This window comes from Monodelphis domestica, chromosome 2 (assembly GCF_027887165.1).
Source record: "Monodelphis domestica isolate mMonDom1 chromosome 2, mMonDom1.pri, whole genome shotgun sequence".
Classification (NCBI taxonomy): domain Eukaryota; kingdom Metazoa; phylum Chordata; class Mammalia; order Didelphimorphia; family Didelphidae; genus Monodelphis; species Monodelphis domestica.
Window position 1 is genome coordinate 390,486,435 of NC_077228.1, and position 20,368 is coordinate 390,506,802.

The window sequence follows — 20,368 nt, forward strand, 5'->3', positions numbered from 1 at the left end:
GAGGATGCCCTTCAATTGGGGAATGGCTGAACAAATTGTGGTATCTGTTGGTGATGGAATACTATTGTGCTATAAGGAATAATGGACTAGAAGAAATACATATGAACTGGAACTACCTCCAGGAAGTAATGCAGAGAGAATGGAGCAGAACCAGGAAAACTTTATACACAGAGATGGATATACTGTGACACAATTGAATGTTATGGACTTCTCTACGCAACGATCGAGGACAATTCTGAGGGACTTATGAGAAAGAACACTATCCACATCCAGAGGAAGAACTGTGGGTGCAGAAACACAGAAGAAAAACAACTTCTTGATCACATGGGTTGATGGGGATATGATTGGGGATGTAGACTCTAAATGATCACCCTAGTGCAAATATCAATAATATGGAAATAGGGCTTGATCAATGACACATGTAAAACCCAGTGGAATTGCACATCAGCTATGAGAGGGGAGTGGGGAGGAGGGGAGGGAAAGAACATGAATCAGATAACCATGGAAAAATATTGTAAATTAATTAATTAAATAAAATTTCCAAAAACAAAAAAGAAACCAAAAAATAAAGTTTGATCTCATATGTTACATTTGACACATAGCCCGTGTGCTTTTCTCTAGGCTTAAGTTTCCTTACCTTCAAAATTAATAGTCTTTGATAGTCCTAAAGCTATGATCCTATCTCCTATAATCTCACGTATATAGTTATTACTTTTGTCTATAAAGAATATCTTATCTGTGCCTGACCACTTATAAAAGTCATGTTCATATTTCCCCCAAATTGACCTCATAGGTTATGCCCTATGTGCTTAAAGACTTGATTACATTCTCTTTACATTGCATAGACACTAAGGATGCATGTTAATGTCAGTCAGTATTCCATTTTGCTATGAGATTGGTTTAACATTCTTTCCAGGTTTACATTTTTTAATAACATTTTATGACAATTCCCTTCTGTAAGATCTTGTTCATAATATATTGTAGCCTGGTCATTCACTACATGATTTTCTCCATGCCTTTTGAATAATCTTCACTTTCAGTTATTATGAAACTGGACTTCCAACCTAATTTCCATTTATTCAATTATCATCTATCATAATCATATATCATATATCAAATATCACTAATCATGGGGATCATCTGTTTTATATATATATATATATAATGGATACATACTATTGGTTGTACATCCAAATGGATGACCTGGTATGGACAATAGATGGATAGTTAGGTCAAACTCTTGATAAGTGCATATATCATTTAGAAGGCCTTGTTCTGGCATTTGATACTATCATCACAATATAGTTACCCAAATGGACATTTGATAGACCTCACCTCATATAGAGAATCTCTCTTTGACTCAGGCTTTGGGTTGGTCTTTCTCTCTGACTATGAAAATCTCTCTTTCTTGTTAATAATCAAATAATCCTCAAATAATTTACTTCTTTTATTACATCTTTCAAAAAAAAAGATGACAAAATCAAGACAAAGTCTATGAAGACATTTTGTTTGAGAACTTATAGAGAATTATTTTGCTCTGATGAATCAAATGTCTTGTTTTCCTTTAAATAGTAGATAAATTTGGTTAGTAGAATTTTGTGTTAATATGAATCTCAATCAATTGTAGGATGATAAATGTATGGGCCACTCTGGAACATCAATTATAAAACTCTGTTGTCTAATATCCTTACCAAGTACTTCATATTTGTATTTCATAAAATTTTTGACTCAATTAAAAAGTAGGTACATTAATTGGTTTTGCTCTCATTCAGTCATTCTCAGTTTGTCCTACTTTCTGTGACTTTTTTTGGTATTTTCTTGGCAAAGTTATGAAAATGGTTTACCATTTTCTTCTCCACTTATTGGATGATTAAGGCAAACAGGGTTAAATTACTTGCCTATCATCACATAGCTAATAAATATCTGAAGCTGAATTTTAACTTATGGAGATAGTTTTCCAATTCCAAGCCCAATGCTCTATCCATTGTGCCACCTAGCTGCCTTAAAATTATTCTTACTTGTGTGTTTTTCTGGAGGTGGGAGGCACAACACTTTCGACTGAAAATTTTCTCCTGTTTTATTTTTCTCATGCACTATATGCTCAGGGTTGTCTTATTATATTGACTTCAGCATTCATACTTTCAGTGTGCACTTGTTCTAGTATAGTTGGTTTTCTTTTTTTTTTTAAGTTCCATTTTCATTTCCTCTGGTCCTTCTGCAACTATGATATTAACATCCAAATTTAGTAGTTCCACTCTCCTTGAGGGTAAAAATATTTGTTATAAATCTATTGAAAATAAAATAGAACAAACCAATACATTATCCTCAAATATCCTAAGAAAATGAAAAATGTCAAAGTACATATTAATTTCCATCTTGTCCTTATTCTGTACATGCCACAGGCCTAGAATGCTTATCAAATAATAGAATCAAAATGAAATTAATCATTTAAAGTATGATTAAATCTAAATGTATCTTGGTGTGCACTTTATACATACAAGCAATGACAGAGAAAATGTTGTCATCATACTTTGTCTCATTGAGACATGCACATTCTTTCATAGGACAAATTTTAAAAACTATTAACAGTAAAAGGCAGACATTCAACATAATATAACTTGATGAATTGATATAGCTTTATCTGTGAAGCTACAGGCATATGCAATGCTATTTTTAGAGAAAGAATAAAAGGGAGAATAATAATAATTTAAACAGAAGGTTTTTAAATGGATTTTTTAAATGGGTAAATTGCCATTTTAATATCCTTTAAAAGGTTGTTCATATTTCAAATAAAAACAAGTTTAAGATATAGCAAAGCATAAACCATATTTAATTAGATTATATTTTCTTTACAAATTATAGTTAAACTCGATGAAAATATATATCACCTATTATTCAGAGGTTTCTTAAAACAAAATTTTTTCTCATAAAAATGACTACAAAGTAATCATAGATGCTATTATTTTTAGTCTGTTTTGTAATGTCGCATTAAGGATTTTTTATTTGGCTGGTTTGTGGGTTGGTTTTGTTCAGATGATATGAAATCATATAAAACTCTAGAGACTGGAAATAGTGACTACAGAGAAAAATGAAACAACCATTTGTCAATGAAGAAAGTGCTCAAAGTACTGTTTGTTGACTTTCAGTTCACATCTATAGAAAATCTTTGACATTCTCAAAGGTGAGTAAGATCTTTAAGACATGAGCATAGAATATTTTTTTTGTTTTACAAACAGGATATTTAATCTATAACAATAAGTATTTAAAATTGTTAATTTTTTATTTCTAAAGAGCTTATATGCTATAATGAATATATATAGTGAAATATAGTGACAGTATGTCTGGAAAAAAGTAAGTGCCTAATAAATGCTTGTTGATGTTAAATGATTATCAACATAGCAAAAATTGGTCAGATGTACATAGACCAATCAAAAAATTTACCAATTTTTATTATAAGGTATTAGATTTGAACAAAATGAGAGTGCTACTTTCAAGCATCCATTTAACCATAGCAATTGTGTTCAAATAATGGATATGATCTTCATAGAAGGCCTTTTACTAATTAAAACATTAAGATTCTCTATTCACATAGACATAGGCAGGTAGGTGACTGAGTAGATAAGATGTTAGGCCCGGAGGCAGGAAAAACGTAGTTCAAATCTGGCCCCAGACACTGTATATCTAGTTGTGTGACCCTGTGAAAGTCACAGTCTCTGCCTTAATCCACTGTAAAAGTAAATGGCCAATCACTCCAGTATCTTTGCCAAGAAAACCTCATGAAAAGTATCGGTGTTCCAAGAAGGTTCCAACAAATGACATTTCCATAGTGTCAACTGCATTTCATTAAAATGTTCTTAAATTTTTATTGAACAAAATGCTTTTCTTTATGCGATTATTTTTTGGTAAGTATAAAAACTGGAAACATTACTTTGAAAAGCCTTTGTAGCAACTGAAACTTTGAACAAACTGGGATGTTGCTACATGACAAGATATTATTTTGGTCAATAAAACAAGATGTGGGGAACACTACTTTCCAAACTGACAGTAAAAACATTTTCCTACCTTAAAAAATAAGGCCAATAGAGAACTCTTCAAATGTATATGTGCATGTGTTTGCATATGTATAGGGAAAAGGAGACAGTTTTTCTTGTAAGTATTAAGTGAGAATGCAATGGCACATATTTTAACATTTGAATGCTAAAGAAATTAACATGTACCACACTCAAGGATAACATGAAAACTTGTGAAGCATTCCATATTTTCATTCTCTTTTCACTCTCAGTCACTTACTGAGTCCTCTATCTGTCTCCACAACTTCTCTCTCTGTTGCCTTCTCTTTCATCTATAGATATCGCATCAACTCGGGCCCTCATCACCTCTTCCCATATTGTAGTAGCTTTCTTTTTATTTTTTTGGTCAAATATCAAATATGTATTTTTTTCTCTCCCCCAACTCTAACCTATCTTTCTACAATATTTTCACATTATTCTCAACTTTCTCTAGCCCCATTTCTACAATGCAAAGGACTTGTTCCTAGGTATGATCAACAGCACTTAGTAAGTACTTTACTATGGATGACATAATGTGCTGACCACTGAGGATAAAAGTCTTGCAGTGCATGGAATTTTAACTAATTTATAATTTAAAATTTAAAAATGATTTAATTATAATATAAGGCAATTTCCTTGAGGAAATAAAATAACTCTTTAATGAGGCCAAATGGTTCATTAGTGGAGGATGGGTCTTTGTATCCATGTATCATGTAAAGACCCTCAATGGGCTCTGACCCTCTCTCTTACAGGAAGGTGTATCCTCTTTCTGAATGAACTGACGGTTTGTCCCTTGGACCTTTTACCAATCAATCCTCATTGGTGGATATTCTGAAAGAGGAGATCGACTTAGATATCTCAATTCCTCCCTTATTACTTCATTAAAGGGAAGGTGGATTTTTACCAAATTATGTTGAAACATCCTACTTTCAAAAGCCTTAGAAAAAGAGTTTTTGATTACAGATAAGGGCTTTGAACAAAAGACAAAAGTTCCTAGGCCCAGTTCAAATGCCTTAAGATTTGTACTATTTCAGTCTGACACAGAAGACTGTTAAGGGTAAATTTAGGGTAGAGACTGAATATAAATTTAGTTGGTTGCCAGGGATTTAATTTCTTTTTTTTTTAATTTTAAAACCCTTACCTTCCGTCTTGGAGTCAATACTGTATATTGGCTCCAAGGCAGAAGAATGGTAAGGGCTAGGCAATGGGGGTCAAGTGACTTGCCCAGTGTCACACAGCTGTGAAGTGTCTGAGGTTAGATTTGAACCCAGGACCTCCCATCTCTAGGCCTGGCTCTCAATCCACTGAGCTGCCCAGCTGCACCCTAGGGATTTAATTTCTAAATCCCAATGAAGCATTCAAGTCAGAATGGAATTTTATGGTGGTTTATTTACAATTGAAGGAAGAAATTAAGAATGAGAGAGAGAGAGAAAAAGAGAATTTAAATATTTCCAGCCTGAGCTGGGCCAGCCAGGAGTTCAGAGGCCTTGGCCAAGGGGTTCTCCCCAGAAAGCCAAGGAAAAGGGGAGTCAGTCTTATCACTCACCACATGACCCCTCTGAATTGCTTCTCCAGGCTCGAGTTCTAGGGTCAACTACATCAAAGCTCCCTCCTCACAGGAAGTGATGAGAAATGTAAAGGCAGTTCTTTACATCACTTCCTGTGTCTCACATGTACCAATGGTGGCTTCAGCTTGGCTTAGGACAGCCCAGGGTCAGTTGTTTCGTTTGCCTTTAATAAATATTTTTTCTTGAAAAAATAATCTGGTTCCTGTCTGTAGAGAGTTCACATTCTGTTAGGAATTCCATCTCCTATCTTTGCACTTGCACTTTGCACTTGCACATGATGTTGCTAAATCCTAGAATGCTCCCCCCCTTGACTTCTCTCTCTCTCTCTCTCTTTCTCTCTCCCTCTCTCTCTCTCTGTCTCTGTCTTTCTGTCTCTCTCTCTTTGTCTCTGTCTGTCTGTCTGTCTCTCTCTCTCTTTCTCCTCTCTTTGTCTCTCCCTCTGTCTCTCAGTTTTTGAACTCTCTAAACTCTCTTTAAGCCTCAACCCAAATGTCATCTTCTATATGAAGTCTTTCCTCATTGTCCAAGATATTGATGCTCCCCATATCCAAACAATTTTGATTGTTTTTAAGTAGCATTAACAATAATAGCAACCATAATCATGATTATGGCCAACATTCATGAGGGTTTTAAGGTTTACAAAGTCTTTTCCTTGTATTAATCCATATGGACATATTGGTGTATATTTTTTCCCATTAGAATATGAGATCCTAGAAAATAAGGACTATTTTCTTTGTCTTTGTTATTCATTGTTCCAGCAGAACACACATTAACTAGTTCTTTTTGAGTGTTATTGGATTAAAATACTTTTTTTTCCAACAAACTCTGGCAATGTTTATTCATTTCTAAGCTAGGTGACAGGATTGTAAGAATGGTATCACCATCTATATTACTAGACTGTTATTAGATTAGAGGTTTGCTTCTAGGGACTTGGAAAAGAATTAATATCAAAATAACACTTCAACATTTAAATAAAATTCCAGGATTAACTTAATTTCCACAATCAACAACAAACTGGGATCATATTTTCATGTCATTAAGCATTCACATACAAATAAATGTTATTGTTTTTAAAGATATTTTCTGGAAATTCCCCCACAACTATCATCACTTCAAATGAAATTTTGGCTAAGCATTTAAAAACTGGCTGTCTTCTTGACTTGATTCAATTAGCTTCTTTATTCTTTTGCCCTAAGGTAGGAGACTTTCTATCCCCAGCAAGCAACATTGAATAATTGTGAATTGCAAACTAATAATTATTCAGAAATATCATTACCATGTGAAAAAGTTGTCAAAGTATTTGTCCAAAGTCTTTGTTTTGCCTGACTGTTATGTGAGTATTCTGTAGCCTGTAGCAAAACAAAACACAACAAACTCACACAGAAGGTCCTGAGTGAGGGTAGGAATGAGAGTGCTGTAGTCACACTAAAATTGAGTATTGCCCTGGGGAACATTCCTAGTGTTGTAGTCACACTAAAATTAAGTATTGCCCTGGGGAATTATAGTGAATATAAAATTCACATACACATAAAACACATTAAAAATGAACATTCCTTTTCTAAGTTTTAATTTTTTACAAAATTCTTCTTATGGCCCTTTCATTTATTATTCCTCCCCTGGCCAGGGTCCATATTTCATTTCCTGGGTGTCTGTCCATTCCTTATAGCAAAAATAAACAAAGAAATAAAAATTAAATAAATAAAGAGAGAAGGAAAAAAGAAATTCGCCAAAACAATAAACAACTTAATTTTGCAATATATGAATGCCAAAATTGTAGCCCCTTGCCTCACTAAAGAAGGGAGGAAGGAATTTTTTCTCATATTTTATAGTAATAAGTTTGGCTATTATAATTACACAGAATCCAAGAATAAGTTTTTGAAATCATGAGGATTAGGGAGAAAGCACACATGAATAATGTTTTCTATGGGGCATAAAATGAGCACTTATTGGTTAAGCAGCTATTCCTTCATATGCTAACTACATTTAAATTTCTGCATGTATTCACCCAATACATTTTGTTACCCAAAGAAATACTCTTGACTAAGTTGGCCCCAAAATGAGCCCTAGGGACACCTAGGTGGCCAAGACCAGTTCCCAAAGGATGTGTGATAAACCAGTCAGACAATAGGAAAGATAGGTTTACATTCTGTCCTTTCAGGGATAGTGAATCATGAGGCTTGTCTCCAATAGAAACAGGCCTATACTTATGTCCAAAACTCTCCCTGTTGACCCCTTCCTCCACTTTGCAAGCTGCCTATTCTCCCAAATCTTACCCTCTCTGACATAAGTATTAGCCTTCTAGTGCAACTCTAATATAAATTAAAATCCACTCACAATAGTTTGACTGCTATCAGTGGCAGATTCCACTGAGAAACCCCCATCAATGAACCCCTTTCACATCATGGCTTTGACAAGGACTTGGAAACAGTGACTAGTAAAGTAGATGCCCCATTTGATTTGGGGTGGAACATCATGCAGGATAAGCAGGCAGGGATACCTTGTGATCTGGGTGGCAGATGACATTGAAAAACTTATCAATCCATCAAGAACTTTCATTAAGTGCCTCCTATGTGCCAGGCACTAGGCTAAGCACTAGGAATACAAAAAAGGAGGGGAAAGAAGGTATCTGCTTAATGTAACTGATAATCTAAAGGGGGGAGGGGAATGACCTGAAAATAAATAGGGCAGTGCTCCTTTATACACAGCTTCACTGTCTGTGGTTTCAGTTATCAGAATTCGTCCCAAAACACTGGAAGTCTGCTTGTTGCAGTGCTCTGTCTTTAGCTGTGATCTCTTCTGCTTCTATCTCCTCCCTTTCTTTTCTCTAGGAGTTGGGGGGAGGGCAGGTGCTCAAAATGTTGAGCTGAGGGGCAAGAGCAGGGAGAGAAAGAACACATAAGAGTGTGTATGCATATGTGTATATATTACAAGGGCAATCTTTCTTTAGTTTTTTTTTCCTTTTTTTAACCCTTACCTTCTGTCTTGGAATCAATACTGTGTATTGGTTCCAAGGAGCAAGAGCAGTAAGGCTACACAATGTGGGATAAGCAACTTTCCCAGAGTTACAAAGATGGGAAGTGTCTGAGGCCACATTTGAATTTAGGACCTCTTATCTCTAGGCCTGGCTCTCACTCCCCTGAGCTACCCAGCTGCCCCCTAGAACATCATTTTTTTTATCTGATTCCTTACTTTCATTCACCCAACACCCACATAATCATTGGCTTTAAATGTTATTATAATCAAAAGCTATCAGTTCTACTTCCCCGTTTTTTATAGTGGTTAGCTTCTCTCAAGTCATACAGCATAACCCTGATATGTACATTGATCATTCTCACGTGGGCTATTACCTTAGCTTCCTGGTTTTGTCTTCCTTACTGTAATGGTGCTTCTCTAAGCTATCCTCTATTCAGCTGCCAAAATGTTACCCCTAAAGCAAAATTCTGACCATGTAACACCTCAACTCATTAGACTCTAGTATCTCCTTTGTGATTTTAAGATCAAATATCATTTCTTCTGTCTCATCCTGTATAATTATTGATGCAATAGTACTTTGCATAAAAATTACAAATAAGTATATACACATGGGGCAGAACCAAGATGGAAAAATAAAGGCAAGGATTTACCTGATCTCTCCAAAATTCCCCTCTAAGACATTAAAATAATGCCCCAAAATAAAATCTGAAGAGACAGAACCAGCAAAAGGACACAATGAAATAATTTTCCAGCCCAAGATGAATTAGAAATTGGCAGGAAAGATCTACCACTATGGAGAGAGTGTTGTACAACATAGCATGGGCCAATCCAGCTCAAGGCCACACTCAAACAAGATAGCAGCAAATCTTGGGAGCAACTTTTTGGCAGTGGTGGCTCCCAGAGATATCAGACCACACATGGTCAAGGATGTCAGACAATTGACTAGAAAGATAGTTGACGGGATTCTTTTCTGGCACTGGGTAAAGGTTCTGCTATGTTGATCAAACACAGTTCCCAGTTATAGTCCTAAGACATGAAGGAAAACTAGCACACTAGAGTGTGCCAGCCACAAGGGAATGAAGGGAAGGAAGAGGAAGAATAGAATAAAGTATCTCACAAAAAAAAAATGAGGCCAAATGAGAATTTATACTAGAGGAAAAAATGAGAGCACCTTACTTTCATTAGAATTGGTTAAAAGAAGGAATAACATACAAACTTAGCTGGGTATTGAAATCTGTCTCACCTGACAGGCAAGTAAGAGGGAAAGAGACTAGGGTGAGAGATGGAGGGATGGAGAGGTTGATCAAAGGATGGGCAAATTAGGGGAGGTTGTGGTCAGAAGCAAAACTTTTTTGAGGAGGGACAAGGTGAAAGGAGAAATCAAGAAGGATAAATAGGTAAATGTGGTATGGAAGAAAATAAAAAGTTAGTAATTGTATCTATGAACTCTAATGATGTATAATTTCTATAAAATCCAAGATTTAAAAATTTTTGATGGAATTTTCAGAAAAAGAAACTTGCTAACTCCTTGAATCAAGAAAGTGAACTGTTTGAAGAAAGAGACATAAAGAAACCTATACTGCATCAGAAGATCTAGAATAAACTGTGGGTTGTAATTGAATGAACTGAAGGGGTTGAACATATAATTTATTCTAAATGTAAACTCTTATGCCAAAGAGGACTTCCCCCTAATTGGCTTTTTGTCAATGTACCTACCAATCATTGGTTTTATACTCTCTCTCTCTCTCTCTCTCTCTCTCTCTCTCTCTCTCTCTCTCTCTCTCTCTCTCTCTCTCTCTCTCTCTCTCTCTCTCTCTCTCTCTCTCTTATTTCTATCTTATCTCCAACTATTGTAATTTCCTCTTAGAAAGTACAATATTGTATGCACTTTTAGTTAGAAGATCTTTAAAGGTATAAGCTGGTTATGTTAAATGATTCATTGGGGAGACTAGTCTCCCAAAGAATCACAGAGAGATGTAAAAGGGAATTCTTTATTCTCTTTGTCTATTTTGAATTAATCAATCAAGAAGCCTCTACTCAACACTTTGTTAGCTATCAAGTAAGAGAATTCACAAGTCATTTACTTAGAGAGCTCCACCCTTTTAACTCAATCAATCAGAAACTTGTGAATCCTTTTATAAAGTAAATGTTTGTGACAGAGTCCACATATCAAGTCTGGGAATAAAGAGTGGCCATAGTAATTATGTTTTAAAAATAAGGTCAGATTTCTGCAAGACTAGAGTAGTAGAGGCATTTTGGAATAAGAAACAAAGCAACATTCAATTTGACCAACATTCAAGTGTCTTCTACATATAAGGCACTGTCCTAGGGGAGCAAATATGAAAAAATTGTAGTCTAGGAAAGTAATATATTTACTTGTGGTTTTGGAGTCAGCATAGCAGAGTGGATTGAGAGGCAGTTTAGGATTCAAGGAAACCTGGGTATATGTATTCCCTCTAATACTATACTGTCAACAAGTATCATCTGATCTTTCCAGATCCCCAGAAGGCACTCTAAGACTATAAATTTCAGATTAGTGGTTGATCTACATTGATAATTTTCTCACCAAGATTGTCCTCTAACAATGTAATTACTAGTTCAAAATTCTTTAAATGTTAATTAAACTTCATTAGCTTTGTAGTCTATCTCTACCAACTCAGAATATACTCAAAGTTGATAACCACTAACTTTAAGCTTTTCAAAGTTGTCCGAGAAGCTGATTGATTTATCCACACTATCATAGTTAATATATTAGAGATTTTTGAATTGTAGTTTTGGTGACTATCAGTTTGATTCTCTACTATATCATTCTTTCTCTCATGATAAGTGCATAGAAGTACTCAAATAGAATTGTCTTAGAAGGTAATAGAATAAAAGAACTACTTCTAGCTAGGGAAGGACTCTCAAAATAGACTCTATGGAGGAAGTAGACCCCGAGTCTTCAGATTAGTATGGTAGAGCTGGCTCATATGAGCTCCAAGAGCCAATTGTTAAATTTCTGGCATGAGCATTTATACCTCAGAAACTAGCAAACCCTATAATTCAGAACTTGATATATAGCTTTGGTGATGTCCCTAACTTCAGAAATTCTTGGCATATATGTTAATAACATAAATTAAATGTAAAAAAAATGAGTCTTATATAAATAATCTCCCCTCAGGGAGCTGATTGTTAAATATATACCAAAGTCCCCTTGTCCTTAAAGGACAATAACTTTCAAGTGGTGAAGTAGTAATCCATTTTAAGCATGAGAGACAATGTTTTCAAATGCATGAACGAGAGAGAAGAGAGAAGGTTAAGTAATATCAATAAAAGGTTAAGAAATAAATTATTGGATTTGACTATAACAAAGAGTACACAGTGGGGAAGGCCATTAAATAAGGCTGAAATCAGAGAGTAGAATTGACTACTAGAAGTTAGTGTTTGATTTTTATTCAATAGTCGGTTGGAACTCACAAGAAATTTTTGAGCAGGAGAGCAATGTAATTAAATCTAAATGTGAGGGGGGAAATAAGAAATTAGTTTTTTCATACTTTCAATAAACATTTGCCATATTTGGAAATTATTATGATATTTTAAGGAAAGCCCTTATAAGTTAATAAAATGAATATCCAGAATACTATAACTATAAATAAAACTATAATAGAAAATAGGGCATGATGAGTAGACAAGCAGGAGAAATACAAAGTTACATGTAGGCAAGGAGGAAGGGAAACCTTCTTGGAAGAAGTAATAGTTGAGTTGAATAATAAACTATGATTAAAAATTAAACAATACAGGTGGAGTTGGAGATAAATAATCTAGGCATAGGAAAGGTAGTAAGGAAAGTTATAGAACAAAGAAAATATAGAATAAAGGATCACAGATTTAAAAGAAGACCCCAGGGATGATTTAGCCCAATATCTCATTTTAAAGATGAGTAAACTGGGGGCAGCTGGGTAGCTCAGTGGATTGAAAGCCAGACCTAGACTCAGGAGGTCCTAGGTTCAAAATTGACCTCAAATACTTCCCAGCTGTGTGACCTTGGGCAAATCACTTAACACCCATTGCCTAGCCCTTACCACTCTTCTGCCTTGGAACTGATACACTATTGAATTCCAAGACAGAAGGTAAGGGTTTTTAAAATAAAAAATAAAATAAATATGAGGAAACTGAGTCCCAGGAATTAGATATCTTGGGAATACATTAAATAAATAGACTGGAATATAGAGTAGAGAAGAAATTATTATGAAATAAGGAAATTAAGATGTTGTGGAGGGTCTTGAATGTTAAGTTAAGGAATTTATACTTTGTTAAGTAAATAGAAGCTAATGTGTATTAGGTAAGTATAGCATGGCAACTCTGGATCCTTATCTGAGATTTATTCTAAAGCAACAAATGGGATATATGCTATTGTAGTGCAAAATGGGGACCAGTAACCTAATGAGTCAAAGGAGATGTACATATAATTTCTCCTTTGATTATATGATCACCATTTTTCTAGAACGATAATGTCATTATCCTAGTAACATTGGCTCAAGGCTCTACAACATAGGATAGAGGTGATTCCTCATGAAAGGTAGAAAGTAAAATGCAAAAAAGTCCTGAGGAATAATAAGATCACAAATTTGGGTAGAGTTCCAAGAAAACTAGGAAGTCATTAAAAGCTATGAAGAAGAGGTTGATTTTGTGTTCACTAAAGGATGGAGAAAAGAAGATGATGTCATTCATGACATTTGAGGTATACTTCAAATGATTCAACATATTTAATAAACATGCCTGTGATATGCCAAGGACTTTTAAAGCCTTTCACAGAAAAAGATTTCTTAATGTTTTGTAGAATAATATGATTTCCTACAAGTTAATGTTTTGCTCATGAACCATTTTTCCTAAATACTTGTAGGGATAAAATGAATAGATATGAGGAACAAAGGCTTAAGGATACAAATCAAGAAACTGTAAGCATATAAAAAATATTTTAAGTTGAAATACATCAAAAATTTCTCCCAAAAAATCTTGATTCAAACAAAGGAAAATCCTTACAATTTTTATAAGGGCAAAGGAATATTTAAATGTCCAAGGATAGGAGGGTCATTATTGTCAGTTATTTAGGACTTTGATCCTGCTCTAAAAAACTATCTGGATGAATAAAACCTTAGAGAAGCAAATTTACTGGTGAGTCAGTAACTGAGGCTTACTAACTTGTATGGGGAAATTGATTACAAGTCTCAGTTTAATTTCTCTGGCCTTGAAAGCAGACATTCTAGGGTTCTGATATTTTGATCCTCTTGGTCCCTCCACTCTCAGTCTTGTGTCCCACTCTCACCCTAGCCAACTCTTGAGTCTTATTTTTCTTGTTCAAAGAGGCAGAACAGAATAGGTTTTAAATTCACATTTAGTTAAAATAAAAGTGTAAGGTATTTTTCAAAAAGCTAATGTTGGGATTTCTATATGTAGCTCATTACAAACAGAAGGAATTTGACTCATTTTGGCAAAGTAGATGCAACCTACAGAACTTGAATATGACAAAAAAAAAACTGATGAATAATCTGGAAATTTGGAGACAGATTAGTTCTATTAATCGTCAACCTCAGTGCTTCCTTGTATGGAAGTGACAGCTTTCTTTTATTGAAATCATATATTTAAAGCAAGAAGAGATTTTGTAGCTTACCAAATTCAATATCATTATTTTACAGATAAGGAAACTGAGGTATAGAGAGGTTAATTCACTTTCCAGGATCACAAATATACTGTCTTAGTGTCTTAGAGAAGGTCTGATTCAGGTCTTTCTGACTTGAAGCACTCACTTCTCTATTCCACATTGCTTCCTAGAGGTCCTATCAAACTGGGAAGTCTAAGAATGCTATTTTTATTTCTGTCATCTAAAGACCTCCCTAACTTAATTTGAAAATACTCATCAATAGCAAATTGGTCACCAGGTCTTGGGATCTTTTTATTTAAAGATATATCTTATAAACTGTATAGATGAAAATATGGAGGAGTTGTTTGGTAGATTTCACTGGGACCCAAGATAATGAAACTGGGAATCTGAAGGAGAAAGAGGAAGAAGGGGAAGGAGGCAAAATCAAATAAAGTTAACACTAATTCCAATAATGCCCCTTTACAGTTAAAGAAACAAACATTAAATAATTATAATAGATTCCTATTGGATAAAAATCAAACTATTTTACTCCAGAATTGTTTAGATCTTGCGTAAAGCTGTAACATATATTTTATTTTGAATTTCTGATGTTCTCTCAACCTAATTTGTATACTTCCACATAGTTTGAGAAGATGATTTCTTAGTTGCAATGAAAATAAACCTATATACCTTTGGACAATTTTTTTCCCTCAGTTAGTAACACCATGGTTGTAATATTTTAATAGGTAAGTAGGAAGCTGCCTGTACTCCTGAGGCTTTCTATAAATGAAAGTTGCTTTGTTATTTGAAGAAACAGCCCTTAGTTTTAAACAATTGCTCTGTTATTACTTGATGATCTCCCTAGAGAGCAGTTACTTCCAAATGACTAAATTCAGAGCTCAAATTAAAGTTTAATGTGGCTATAAACTATTAACATAACACAATATGGAAAGCCTTGCCTCCTCATTTATCCACAACTCCCACGGGATACCTGCGCCCTAAAATAAACAGAAGTAGATTATGAATGAGGCCCACCATTAGATCCATCATGCCCTTGGGAAACCTGGAAAGAATGATACATTTTGCTAACATTGGGCTGTTTTCAAAGAAGTTACTTCTTTTTTGTGGACCCTGTGGCACTGGGAGATTGTCAGCCTTCTCAATTAAAAAAAAAATCACAGAGAAATTGTCTAATCTGATTTATACTGGAAGATCTAAGTACACTAAATGATAAGGCCAGAGGGAGGCCTAGAAAATGGGACAAGCTTATCCTAGTTGGAAGTCCTACTACTGACTATATGACCCCAGGCAAGTTGACTAACCTACACTCTAGATCATTTTAAGAATATCAAGTTTCAGAAAAGGTGCTGACTTGCATAAATAGAAGGAATTTACCCATTTGCAATGGGTTCCCCATTTATAAATCAGTCTTCAAGTTTACACAAGCAGATTCACTGCAAGAAAAATGAAAGAAAACTGAACCTGTGATTTAAATGACCATTTCTCTCATCTTCCAATATAAAGTACCCCAAAAATTCCAGTGCCCTTTTCGTGCTTTAATAGTGCAGCATAAAAATGCACTAAGCCTTTTGGGTTACCCTGTATGTGTACTAATTTCACCAATCTGGTTCTGGGGTGGGTTTTTGACCTGGAGAGGGTGAATTTACCTTCATCCTTTTTTTTTCTGATTTTTAATTTTGTTACCACCAGGAAGTGGTAGTGCATATATTCATGTGGTTTGAGTGATCTGAAGAAGAGGTCAGTTTTGCGATTTTTTAGCTAGGAGAAAACTTAAGAGTTCATATGGGCCAAATTCCTCATTTCACAGATGAAAAAATTGTGGCTCCTTATATTTGAAGCAACTTGCCAGGTGTCTCAAAGCTTATTATAGTGAATTTTCAATCCTATCCAATAACAGATATTTTCTGAAAGTAGTTTAAAAAGAAATGTGAAGAGGTAGACCAGTCCCTCCTCAAAATAGGGAGTTTCCTAAGTAATCCAATTTAGTGTGAAGAGGTTCCTCACTCAACCTGATGGATTTATAGAGCCCAGGCCATCATTTAATGACTAGCTGTCTGAGAGTGAGCCACACTGCAGATGAAACTTTAAGAACCAAAATGCAGCTCTGAGGAGAGTCTAGAATAAATGCTTATTATATGGAAGAGAGTTCTATTTGAAGGAAGAGCCCAGCTGCAAGAATTCATTTTTCTCTTTAATATCTTCCAGAGGAAACCAATTTGGGGGAGATAGGGTATTCCTGGTGGCCTATCCTTGCCCCACCACTGGCATATCTTCTCAGCAAAAGCTGATAGTAAGAGGAATCAAAGTCCAGTTGTGAAACTGTCACCAAGAGAAGTCATGAGTTCAGAACCTGGAACTAGGATCTTCCTTCAGAAATGACAGGTCAGAGAGTGGATATCCCTGCTAGTCTTAAGATATGAGCTCCAGTTCCTTTCAAAAGTGCAAAGCAATATCTTAGGTGAGGGTGTCAGCTAATTCAAGGGTCCCACTGTAACAGAATCTGGCAGGTACACAAGGAACAATGCAAATACATTAGAAGAAAATATCAGGGAATGTGAATTGTACTGGCCGTTTATCTCTTGTTGGTATGCCTTTCTACCTGTAAACTCTGTCTATTCTTTCCATTGACACTAGATCTATTTTTGGGAAAGGATGGCTTGATTTATTCCCGAAAAGCAGCTATGTTGCCACTATTTTTACAGTGAATTTCAGTAAGAGCCTTTGCTTTGAGTTAATTGTGTCTGCTTAATGACCAAGGACAAGTTAAATACATAGGTCAACGGTGATGAACTTTTCATTTTCTAATTTCCAGAAACTTGTTAGAAAGCATTAACTAATATTAGAGATGACAACAGAGAGAGAGAGAGAGAGAGAGATTTTAAGAAGAAAATTTGAAATGATACAATGCAAAGAGTACTTGTTTTGCAATCAGAGGATATGAGTTCATATCCCACCTTTGCTAAGCATTATCTTTTTGACTTTAAGTATAACTTTCTGGATCTTGGATTCCTCACCTACAATATGAAGGAGCTGGACTAGATGAACTTTCATGCCCCTTTCAATTCTAAATCTATGCTGCTGTGATTAGCTATTTCTTAATTCTACCTTTCTTTTCAATTGCAGTCATCTCCCTATAGCCAAATACTGCATACTCCTCTTTATCCTAAAATAAGGACATTTTCTTTTTTTTTTACAATGATTTATTACAGTTATTTTTTGTTTTATTTCATTTTCAATGAAACAAACTTTCTCTCACCATGTATCTGTGGCAATTTCTCTATCTGAATGGACCTGGCATGCCCTCTATCACATCCAAATTTAGATATTGCCAGAGCATGTCAGAGACTTTATGTTGAAAAAGGCAAACTGTCTTTTTGGCCAAATGGTTAATTCTTTGACACAGAACTCGGACATTCTACTGCTCTAACCATATACTCTCTCTGCACCTTTATTTTCATGTTCCCCTTTCACATGTTCATTTTTCTCCCCTAGCCAACTGTTAAACCTTATCCATCACATATATAGAGAGGTACCATGTTATCATAGAATGGTTCTGGGACTTGGATTTCAAGGGATGAGCAAGTAATTCTACCACATCTAGGACTTGTTTTTAATCTTTAAAGTAAAGGGATGTGGTTATATGGCTTCTAAGAGTCCTATTTCTGTCTTCTTTATATATTTAATATTTTTTTATATTGGTCATTGTTATAAGAGCAAAGTTATACATAACCAAAACCCCAAAATAAAACCAAACATACACTGATGTGAGATACAACTCCAACAGTTCTTTCTTTGGAGGTAGATAGCATTCTTTGCCATAAATTTCTCAGTATTGTTCCAGATCATTGCATTGCTGAGAGTAGCAAAGTTTTCACAGATCATCATCATCTAACATTGCTGTTATTGTGTATAATATTCTCCCAGTTCTGCTTATTTCTCTCTGTATCAGTTCCCACAGGTCTTTTCAACTTTTTCTGAAATCATCTTGCTTATAATTTCTTTTAACATTATAGTATTCCTTTATCAACATGGGCTACAATTTGTTCAGCCATTTCCCAATGGGTGGACATCCCCTAAATCTAATTCTTTGCCACCCCCCAAAAAAGAGTAGCTATAAATATTTTTCTACAAGTAAGTTCTTTCCCTTTTTTATTATCTCTTTGGGATACAGACCCATAGTGACATTATCAAATCAAAGGGTATGCACAATTTTATATCCTTTTGGGTATAATTCCAAATTGTACCCCAGAATGATTATATCAGTTCACAACTCCACCAACAATTAGTGTCCCAATTTTGCCACATCCCCACCAACATGTATCACTTTCATTTACTGCTATAATGATTAATCTAATAAGTTTGAGGTGATACTTCGTTGTTTTAATTTGCATTTCTCTAATCAAGAGCCATTTAGAACATTTTTCATATGATTATTGATGGCTTTAATTTCTTCCACTGAAAATTGCTTGTTCATATACTTTGACCATTTGTCATTTGGGAAATGGATTATATTCTTAAAAACTTTATGTAGTTTATGAGAAATTAGACCTTTATCAGAGATATTTGTTATAAATTTTTCCCAGTTTGTTTCCCTCCTAATCTTTGTTAGATTAGTTTTGTTTGTACAAAAGCTTTTTAATTTAATATAATCAAATTCTTCATTTTACATTTCTGTAAATGTCATATTAAAAAACACAAAACACAAAAAGAAAAAACTTTAAATAAAAGTTTATTAGGGGTTTTTACATATATATATATTTTTTTCCTCTATGTCTTGTTGGGTCATAAATTCTTTCCTTAGCCAAAGATCTGCCAGGTAAAGTATTCTGTGTTCACCTAACTTAGTTATGGTATCATTCATTTTATCTAAATCACATATCCATTTGATCTTTTATTGGTATAGGGTGTGAGATATTGATCTATACCCAGCTTCTGCCATACTGTTTTCCAATTTTCCCAGCAGTTTTGGTTAAAAAAGAAAAGAGTTCTTATTCCAAAAGCTGGGATCTTTGGGTTTATCATATACTAGGTTGCTAATTTTATTTACTTCTGAATGTTATCTAATCTACTCCACAGATCCATCATTCTATTCCTTAGCCAGTACTAGATTGTTTTGATGATTACTGCTTTATAGTAGAAATTGAGAACTGGTACTGTTAGACCTCCTTCCTTCACAATTTTTTTCATTACTTCCCTTGATATTCTTGACCTTTTGTTCTTCCAGATGAATTTTGTTATTGTTTTTTTTCTATTTCTATCTTTTTTTTGTCTTCTGTGCTTTCTACAGGACCAATCTGATTTGTATTATGGAAGAATACAGGATCACAAATCTGAATCTAGGAAAGACATCAGAGGTGAATTAGACCAACAATCTCATTTTATAAAGGAAGAAACTGGGGCTCAGTTAAATTAAGTAACTTGCCCCAAATCATACATCGATAATTGGTGTCATAGGTGAAATTTGAACACAGGTTGTTTGACTCTACAACCAATGTTCTTTCAGATTAAAAGGCTACTCACAAATGACATTAAATTATATCATTATGTTATAACAATAAATTATATTAAATTATGTACATTGACTTCTGGATCCAAAGCCTCTGAGCTTTGCTATTTAACTGTTCTTGAAACAATGATGGGTTTTTTTCAAGTAACTTTCAAATTGAACTACATAGGTAGTTCAGAGGACTGTGTTTTAAACCTATGCATTCCGCATATGGAGAAGCCAATCCAGGGTCTTAATTCAACAACTGTTTATTAAAAACTTGATTTGGTCAGGCAACTCTCTGAGACTATAAATTGCAGAACAATTTATATTAGAGATTCCTCACCAGGGAGTTCTCTATAATAACGAAAGAAATCCTGAGCAATCAGAGGTTTGAGGGTTGGGGATAAGGAAATGGGGATGTAGTTCCAGGGTCTGTGCTAAGCACTGGGGATCAAAAGGAAAAAAAAAAACCAACAATCTTTGCCCTCAAATATATTGCATTCTGTTGGGGAATAATCTTGGAAAGTTATATGTACAAAGATGTGAGTGAATAATGAGATACATGAATAGTAAAGACAAAGTAATGGGGCTTTAGCAATCAGGGGATTAGAAAAGGCATCACGGGGGTGGTAACCCATGAGCTGAGTCT